The sequence below is a fragment of the Parambassis ranga genome, chromosome 19 (assembly GCF_900634625.1).
Source record: "Parambassis ranga chromosome 19, fParRan2.1, whole genome shotgun sequence".
Lineage (NCBI taxonomy): Eukaryota > Metazoa > Chordata > Actinopteri > Ambassidae > Parambassis > Parambassis ranga.
In genome coordinates, this window is record NC_041039.1 from 22,805,437 (window position 1) to 22,816,005 (window position 10,569).

Sequence of the window (10,569 nt, forward strand, 5' to 3'; positions counted from 1 at the left end):
GTGAATAATGACTCGCTGAAGGCGCTCGTGGCCTCCGCCTTATTAGAGTGCTGATGATGACACCTCCAGCAGAGAGAGGACAGAGAGGAGCAAGGGAGGAGGAGGAGGAGGAGGAGGGGTTGAGGAAGACCAGGATCTAATTACCAGCAGTGCTGAAGGCTCTCAGCGGGTGAATGGCGGCCTTTTCTCCAGGCAGCAGCAGCAGCAGCAGCAGCAGGATTGGTGGTGAAGGGTTTTTGTCGTCAAGGGCAGACAGGCAGCAGTTTTTCAGGTCAGAAAGATAAAAAAAAAAAAGACTATGTTGTAGGTCAGAAGTGAGCCTGCAACTGGATAGGTGCATGTAATCCATTTAAAAGTACTCCAGTAGTGGTGACCTTTCACACTGAGTGTCTGTGTGAGACTACAAAGAAAAATGTGTCTGTTCATGCGCCTGTTTTAGTCTTAGTAATCAATATGTTTGGTGCTCTGAATGAATCACTTGATTGCAGCACTGTGGTACCAGGCCTGTGGTGTCATTTATAAAACGTTGCATAGAATCCAGACTACGCCAGGAATGGAAACTTCTACATGCAGACAGGAGATGTAACAGGAGATGTAAATTGATTGCATTAACACTAGCGCAGGGCGGTATACCGGTTCGTACCGAAAACCAGTGTTTTTTGTGTTATGATATGAATGTTTCATATACCGGCAACACGTTTAAATGCCCTAAAATGTCCGGAACTCGGCGCGTTGGTAAATTGGGTTTTTCATTGCTGCACACGCATGGAGCAGAGCATAGGTATTAGTGGAGTTGTTGGTGATAATGGACAGGGAAAGTTCTGAACCAGGAATGTGTGTGTAGAACTCTTCACACGGCTCATCACTACAGCGCACATCGCGCTCACACACAGGTTTGGACGCGCTGAACAGCAGCAGAAGCAGCAGTTTAGGTGAACAAACATGTTGGACACGGAGGAGGAGTCTGATGTTGCTGCTGTTTTCACGGCTTTGCCTGTTTTTCCAAATATCTCCACTTCATATATGTTCACCTGAACTGCTGCTTCTGCCGATAATTAGCAGCGAAACAGTGGCAAAACCTGTGTGTGTGTGTGTGTGTGTGTGTGTGTGTGTGAGCGCTACGTGCGCTGCAGTGGAACCATATGAGGAGTTCTACACACTCGCTTCTCATGAAGTATGAAAAGTATTTACCAAGCTTAAGTCACAAATATGAGAGGCAGACTAATATTAAAGTCACGAAAGCTTGCTTCTGGATATTTAGAGAAGGTGCTTATAATGTGTTGAGTTATGTATTATTTTTAAATATTACATTACTACAACTTGTCCTCACTCTACAGAAATAATGCCACAGCCATTCCTGTTGCATGGCAACCACATGACAACAAAGAAGCCGATGTCATGTGAGCATATGACATCATATGTGACATCATTTTCACTCAGTTTTGTAAGCTTAGACCAGTAAACACACTTTTTGGCACATTCGCAGATTACCTTTTGTAAACTCAAGGTAGAAAGGATTTTTCGTGACGATGACATCATTGGTTGAAAACACTGTCTTCAAGCAAGACTCCAAGGAAAACTATGAGCTCATTAAGAAGATTGGATATGGAAGCTTTGGAAAAGTGTTCAGTGGTTATGAATTAGACACCAAGAAGCCCGTAGCACTGAAGATGATAGGTAAAGATGACTGCATATACGCGGAACGTGAGATAAACAATTTAGCCCAGCTCCGTAGCCTCGATCCAGACAAGTGCAATATAATACACTTCTACAGCAGTTTCATTCATACAGACCACATATATATAGTAATGGAAATGCTAGATGAAAGTTTGTATGACTTTGTAGCTAAAGGTGAAAAACGTCTATGTGTGTCTGAGATCCGAGTAATGCTGCAACAAATCCTAGTGGCTTTGAACACCCTAAAGAGCATTGGTTTGGTGCATACAGATATCACACCAGACAACATAATGCTCTGTAATCAAACAGAGCAGCCCTTGAGGGTAAAACTGATTGATTTTGGGTTAGCTTTGCCGGAATCAAAACTCAAGCAAGGTATACATATCCAGAATGTTGCTTACAGAGCACCAGAGGTAACCCTGGGTCTCCCTGTGACTGTAGCTGTGGACATGTGGTCTGTTGGGTGCGTGGGAGCTGCGCTATATACATTCTATCAGCTGTATCCTTCCGCAGATAATTTTGAAGTACTTAGAAGCATTATACAAATGCAGGGTAAGCCAGAAAATCATATGCTGGACAATGGATTGCATACTGACAAATACTTCTGGAAGGTACGTTGCAGAACAGGCCACCGGTGGGAACTGAAAAAGCCGTGGGAATATTCTAAAGCCAAAACCAGAGCAATAACAAGCAGAAGGTACACTTGTTTGGACGATATAACAATCGACCATCCAACTCCAGAGACAGACCAGGAGTTGCAAGACACTGGGGTGTTTATAGACCTCCTCAAAAAGATGTTATGTGTGGATCCTGCAAACAGAATCAAACCCCTTGAGGCTTTGGGACATGACTTTATTACCATGAGACACTTTCCTGAGGCTGCTGCAGAGCATCCTTATGTAAAATCATCCTATATGCTCATGACAGTATGCTCACCTATGGAGCCAAGTGATGTCTCAGATGATGCAAATCCAACAGCTTCTGCTTCTGGTAGAGCTGCAACAGCCAAAGCCCAGAAAAAGTCCCGCCCTGATGATAAGCCTAACCCGTCCACTAGTGATGAGTCCAACACCAGTGTCACAGTAAAAACCAAAGCGGCACTTCAAAAGCGGATTAGGAAATTCTTTTCCAGGTGGTTGAGCTCCAGGCCTGGAAACAAAACTAAAAAGTCCAGCCCTGATGATAAGCCTAACCCGTCCAACCCCGGAGAAGAATTCAGACAATCCAACCCAGGAGAAGAATCCAACACTAGTGATGAGCCAAAAGAGTCCAACACCAGTGTAAATGGATTCACCTCTGGCAGTGATGCTAAAGACGTAGTTTTTGTCACAGTGAAAACCAAAGCGGCACTTCTAAAAAGGGTTAGGAATGTCTTTTCCAGGCGGTTGAGCTCCAGGCCTGGAAACAAAACGAAAAAGTCCAGCCCTGATGATAAGCCTAACCCGTCCAACCCCGGAGAAGAACTCAGACAATCCAACCCAGGAGAAGAATCCAACACTAGTGATGAGCCAAAAGAGTCCAACACCAGTGTAAATGGATTCACCTCTGGCAGTGATGCAGAAGACGTGTTTTTTGTCACAGTTAAAACCAAAGCGGCACTTCTAAAGAGGATTAGGAACTTCTTTTCCAGGAGGTTGAGCTCCAAGCCTGGAAACAAAACTAAAAAGTCCAGCCTTCATGATAAGCCTAACCTGTCCAACCCCGGAAATGAACTCAGGCAACCCAGGAGAAGGAATCCAACACAAGTGTAGGCTTGTGCAAAATCGTATCGTGCGCAATTAAACTCCGACTGGAGAAGCTGCCTCTTGCTCTTTATTTATGGACTCCACAGCAAGATAGGAAAACATTACAACAGCGAAGTCTCCTCCAGCAGATGTTGGAAAGAATTCCACTCAGCCGAGAATCCGCGATACGTTTAGTCATTGTGCTCCTTGCGACCAAGAACGTAATGCAGGTTGATTTGCAGAGACATACATTTAAATGTGGAATTGTCAGTTTTTTTTGTTTGTTCTTTCTTCTGCAGTTCTACAGTATGAGTGAAATCATGCACTAGTGTGCGACATATTCCAGTCACAGGTTCATTTGCACATGTTATGCACACTTATTTGTCCTATTTAATTTTAATGTTGATATGCACTGCTCTGTGACCTTAAGATAAGAACATTTGAAGGACAAAGTTATCAATAAATATTTCAAACATGGCTGGTTTGTGCCTAATCACTACTTACCAGCTCAACCTGTTAGAATGAAGGAGTTAACTTGACTGAGGATTTGTCAGTATCATTTTAGAACAATGTGGCGATTTAGAGTCAAAAACATGTAAGTGCAATTGTCATCAATTAATCGTCAAATTAATCGTGATTCATTTTTTTGCCAATATCGCCCAACCCTAGTGATGAGCCAAAAGAGTCCAACGCCAGTGTGAATGGATTCATCTCTGGCAGTGATGCAGAAGACGTGGTTTTTGTCACAGTTAAAACCCAAAACGATAGCTGAAGTGGACTGGTTGACGTCCAGGACCAGAAACAAAACCAACAACTCCAAACCTGGTGATAAGCCTAACCAGTGCAACCCAAGTTACTGTATTTTTTTTGCAATACCATCCACATACTTAATCTGGTGTGGGCAAAATCTGATAGGCATCAGAGTCTGAACAGATTGATAAGCTAAGTTTATCATGATCTGAATCAGAAATACTTTATTAATCAAAGGGGGAAGTTTCTTACATTCCATGTGCTCCATGCATACTCATACGAGTGCCTGGGCTCACCTCCTGCAGGAAGAACCATACGGAACCACAGCTCAGCTGCCATGTGTTTGAGTTTTCCCTAGTAGATGAGAGGGGTGCCTTCAGGTTTGGGAGAGGTCTCACTGTGGTTTCGGCTTACAGGCCAAACCGCAGTGTAGAGTTCTGACCATCTTAGCATTTCTGGTAGGGGTATTGGAGGCCGCTCCAACTGGGGACTTTGTTATTCTGCTGGGGGATTGCACTGCTTATCGAACACCACGTTCAAGCACATGGTTGTCCACCGGTGTAGCTGCCACCAGGACACCTTAGGCCAGAGGTCAATGATCAACTTTGTAGTCGTCCTGACATTAGACCATGTGTCTTGGACACTCGGGTGAAGAGACGGCTGAACCGTCTACCAAAGAGGTCTTCAACTCTTAACCAGATTCCAAGAGAGTTTGGGGACATAACAGACTTTGTTATATTTTTCTTCATCAGGGGTTTTTGAACCGCTCTTAGTCTGGCCCGTCACCTGGGACCTGTTTGCCTTTTTTTAACAAAAATAACCAAGAAATAAAACAGAAATAACAAAAAAAAAGAAAAAAAATATTAAAGCCGCAAGCAGCTTTGTGGGCTCTTGCACACCTTGCGATCCTCAGGGCCATCGCTGTCTCCTCTCCTATGCTCTCCTCTCATTTCCAGAGACATACAACAAAAAAATGTTTACAAGAGAAATTTCCTGCTGCCAGTAGGTGGCACTATGACCGTATCATCATATTAGCATATATATCTGTTCAGTCTTGGGTCCATAGCACTACTGTAATATTTTGTCTATACTGCATGTGGGTATGTGGGTGGTACTGCAGAAAATGCAGAGTGTTCCTTTGTAATGGCGAATGGTCAACTTTGAGGCCACGCCCCGGCCACACCGTAACACTTTTGAAAGAGTTTTGGAATGCGTGTGTCCTGAGTGGACACATTCACCTTAAACCTGAAAACAGCGAGTGCTCTTGAGGTGGACATACTGTACCTGTGGTTTACTTCTGCCAATATATCGTGAAGGAAAGAAGCAGAAGTCAGCTGATGTGTGCAGGTGTGTAACACCACGTGGTTTGCGGCTGCAGCCCTCAGCTGCTCCCTTCTTCTTCTGTAGTTTTTAAACGCTAGCTGTATCAGAAATCTGTGAGAAACACTGTGTGTGAATATTTTAATCTTCTAACTGAACTTTTTTGTTCACTCCTAACGGTTAGGTCCATCAGTTTGTGGTGTTAATGTCAGTGAAAGTTTTTGGAGGAGAAGTCAGGCCGGAGTCCTGAATAAGTTGACTTCATCCTCTAGGGACCATGAATATCTGTGTAGTCGCTAAGAGAAATCCCCTACCTTTCTTCCTTCCTCCCACACATCCTTCCGTATCATCTAATCGCCACTTTATTCAGCTGGCGTCTCTAAAGGTTCCTCTGCTGCTGGATTTATGGGCCGGCTTTAAAGTCAGAGGTAGAGCAGCACATTAGGCAGATCAGAGCGGTCTGTGTGGAATTATTATGCTCACTTTACTGCACAGGCGAAGGATTAATTAAAAGAAACACAGAGGCGATACATCACCGCCCCGTCAATTCATTTTCCCCAGTAGACACACACACACACACACACACTGTGTTTATACAAAACACAGGCTGCAGCACAGATAAAACCAGCGGTACATTACAGCGTGATGACAAGAAGGAGTGTATTACTAACCTCAAGTATCAGTCTGTTATTTTTTTAAATGTGTTTCTGCATTTTCTAATAGATTCTAAATAAACATGGACAAACCCTCTGGGATGTCACACATTTAGTGGAGTTCTGAGAAGCATGTGGGAGGCTCTGACCTCCATTAATAAGACGAAGGTCAGAGCCTCCCACATGCTCTAAGCAACCTGTTAATAAACATAAACGCAAAGAAGGAAGTGGTGAGTGGATCTAAGGTAAGGCGGGCAACTGCAAGAAGCAAGAAGCTTGTGAAGTGTGGTGCATTTATTACGTCCTATGGATTATGTAGCAGAATAGTTGATGTATTGAAGATACTGAAACCGAAGATTACACTGACTTCAGGCCAGAAATGCTAAAATGCTAATGCTATTAAGGGGTTTAGGACTGATTCCAGGTCAAGCAAACAAATTAAATATTATTAAGTTAATGTTTTCAGGTACTTGACCAAAAATGTAACAGTTATAAAATAACAAATGATGGGTTGAATGGCAAAATAAATAATACTAATGCTGCAATTGCAAGTGAACCAACACAATGTTAACCAGCCGGAGCTCTATGACTCCATCACAGCCGTGTCGCCTCCTGGAGCTCTAAACAGCAGCTTCCAGCAGTTAGATAACAACCTCCATCGTCGCAGCAGCAGCAGCAGGAGCATGAGCAGCAAAAATAGCGAAGCTATTATCCTGCTGTGTGTTATCAGGGACGGATGAGGAGGCAGAATATCAGCTCCTAATCTCCCCTCGCTGCCGTCTGTCGCTCACACCGCCGCCACCGCAGCAGGGAAATAGATTCTTTCTGCTCACTGCCAAAACAGTCCGCCTCTCCAGCCCAGGGCTGAAACCGGGGCTGGAGAGAACAAAACTTTAACACTCTTTGTGTCTTTCTGGGTGGTGTGAGCTGACACTAAGAAGTGTATCTGCTGCTTTCTGTCCAGAAAAGAGATGGACACCCACAGAAATCCAGAAGGATATCTGAGGAGTCTGTGGGAGAATCAAAAGTCACAACTTCTTATCGGTAACAGTACTGCTGCTCACACCGTCTTGTTTGGTAGAGGAGGCCGTGTGGCTTACAGTAATGATTGCATCCTCTTCTTAATATGGAAAGCTCCCCTCTCCTCCTCCTCCTCCTCCTCTGCCTACTGACTCTCCTTTCCTGTCAAACGGACAGTTTTCATTTCCTTCGCCAGTCACAGACACCAGATGAATCCTGACAGCGCTCGTGTTGATCTCTCTCTCCAGACCCCCGTCCTATGACACCTCCATCCGCTGACAGACGGATCTCAGAAAGCTAATCGATGGCAGGAAAACATCAGCAATAATCACTGCCAGCAGAGGCCCAGTGAGCATGACCTGATGGAGACGGATCCCCGTCAGAGCAGGAGGGCAGCTCTGATAGAGTCTGTCTGACAGAGCTGCCAAGAGCTTTGATAAGAGCCTGTGAATGTAACCCGGAGCCTCTGAAGCTGAATCAATCAATTAGCCGGATGGATTAATTCAGATCTGCTGCTGTTGCTGTCTTCCTCAAATGTCTCCATCACCTGCCGGCAGTTTTATCTGCCGTCACTCATCTCCAAACACAGAACATGGAGGACAGACACTGCTGCCTGAAAAATGTTCATGCTGTTCATTCACTGTGATGGAGAGACAAACCTTTGGGTAACAAACAGACCCTGAACGCCTCCACACAGAGCAGGCAACGGCAGCTGGTTGTGACTGTTTTTCCTCTTACTTCAACTAAAAAACACCAGGGTCAATATTATTAGCCCCATTAGGAACTGTCCTCCTTACTTATCCACAGTACAAATCACTGTTATACACGTAATCACATCCGATGAAGCTGAACTAGAGCTCTGTGCTCACAGAGATGTTGTGGAGACAGAAAGGAGAGGCTAGAACCTAAAGAACAGGCTTCATACAGTCAGACATGGTGGTGGCAGCATGATGCTGTGAGGAGGACTCAGACTCAGTAGATCTTGTCAGAGTTAGGGTTGGGCGGTATTAAGGTATACCGGTGGGGCACACAGGTAGCGGCGGTATCATTTTTAATACCAATTTAAAAAAATGCAATGTACTTATAGAAGAGACGTTTGATAACGTTTATGAACATGACGTGAGAGAGAGAGAGAGCTGTAGTCGCACCTGTGACCTGGTCCCTTAGAAGAACACTGCTGCGCTTTAGAGGACGAGCCAGAGCTGAGATGGTGTTTAGTTTCTGAGCAGTGTTGGCACAAGCCAACAGTTTGGTGCCGTCTGAGCCTACATTTATCATTTAAATTGTTTCCATTAGAAAAACTTGGCAGCGGAAAACGTGACCGGCAGGTTTTCAGTTTACCATGCGTTTACCATGCAGTTTACCATGCGTAACTTCTAACATAAACACTGCACAAGGCTCTTAACATGATAACATTACAAAAACAAACAGAAACACATCGGAACTGGATCATACCAGTTTAATACCGCGGTGTGCTGCCAGGTTGAAGTCTGTTTGCTATATGCGTTTTTAAATAGCCTCAATAAAAACTATATTAAATGGGGGGGGGACTACCTCTGGGAAAGCAAACTGAAGATTACTGGCTGACCTGCGCAAAGCTGATTCAAAGAGTGTACCAAAGACCAGGGTCCATGTCAGGAGACCATCAAATCCACAGAAACCAAGAAGGACACACAACTATCAAGGGGCCTCACTGTAGTATTTTTAGGTTTAGGGAAATAATATTGTTTCTGTGTACAAGGTCACATAATGTCAGCTTCCTGTGTCCAGGCTGAACAGACACAGACAACAGGGGAGCACAGGCCTTTCAAAATAAAACAGGAACCTAAAGGAACAGAGAAAAATAACACCTAGGCAAAGAAACCAGGACGAAGCCAAAGAAACTGATAAAGAAAAACAAAGAAAGCCAGGACCACGGCAATCTATAATCATTCAAAGCTAAACCTCCCTGTTCTCCCTGTACATACTATCCATATGGTAGCAACAGTGCAAACATAATGTGTCCTAATTGAAAATCTGCCACTGGAAGTGTGTCAAATGTTGGTTAACACATGAAAAGTACATTTCTGGGCCATTACAGGCTGCAGCTTTGGTTTCTATAGAAACTCTGAATAATTTATTCCTTTATAGAAAACAGCACAGTAATTAGGAGCAGCTCCTATAAGAGCAGCAGAACTCACAGTTGGACCACATTAACGTCCAAGTTCAAGAAAAACATAAAAATAGTTTCTGGCTGACAGATTACTGCAATAATTCATGTTGTCGGGGATGCTCCCCAACAACTGGCTGCTTACAAAAACATCTGTATATAAACCTGATAAAAGATCCAGTCCGAAAGCCGACACACCGCTGTCCTGATGGATCAGTCGATCTTCTGGAAAAGATATTAACCCCCAACACACATTATAAAATGTCACATTTAACTGTGAAGCTACAAATTTAAATGTTTCCAGCCTCTGAACAGAAGAATGTTGCTTCAATAATAAATTATTTAAACATCACTATGTACAACAGTAAGAGTATAGTTATGGGCAAATTTGTAATGTAATGAAAAACATAAAAATAAATAAAAACATAAAAGAAAACAATATTTCCGAAAAAAGATTAATGACTGCAACTTTATTATAACGCACTTTAAAAACAACCAGGTTGACCAAAGTGCTACAACATGAGAACAACAGAAGCGTCCAGCTGTGTTTTACACAAGCTGCCATCGAGGACTGGAGGACTGACTGACCCCGATATAAAGCGCACTGCAGTAATCCAGCCGGGTGGTTTCAAAGGTGTGGATTACTGTTTCAAAGAGCTTAATCTTAGCTAGCTGCCTCAAGTGAAAGAAGCTCGATCTTACAAATGAAGCTCTTAGCAAGTTCAATCAGGAAGACTCTGTTCTCATCATTGATTAAAGCAGGCCATTATTTTCTTTATCTGCCTTTCTGTCACCCTTCCTCTCTCACTCTTCCTCTCTCTATCCTCCTACTCTGGCCAGGTGTCTAGTAGTGAGCCGATCATGGCTTAGCGGCAAGTTTAAAACATTTCGTCTCTCCACCAGCTGTCTTCCAGATCCTCTAATTATTATTATCTTGTTTTTTTTTTTTTTGTTTTTTTTTTAAATCTCGATTTGATGAATTTAAATTATGAAATTTGATATTCTGAAAAATATAAACAAACTGAGAGGGTTCAGGCTCTTACACAGAGAGTTCACAGACAGCCCATCCTATGATCTGGCAGTCATCTGCAGAACAATGAAAGGAGATGCCATGGCTTCAGAGAATTAAGCCCAGGGGGCACAAATACAAAGCGAACAGAATAGGGCCAGAGATGGATCCCTGTGGGACTCCATATAGGACCGTGGAGCACGGAGGACTCGCAGTCCCCCACATGAACACTTAAAGTTCATCTACAACACCACATAGCTGTTCCAT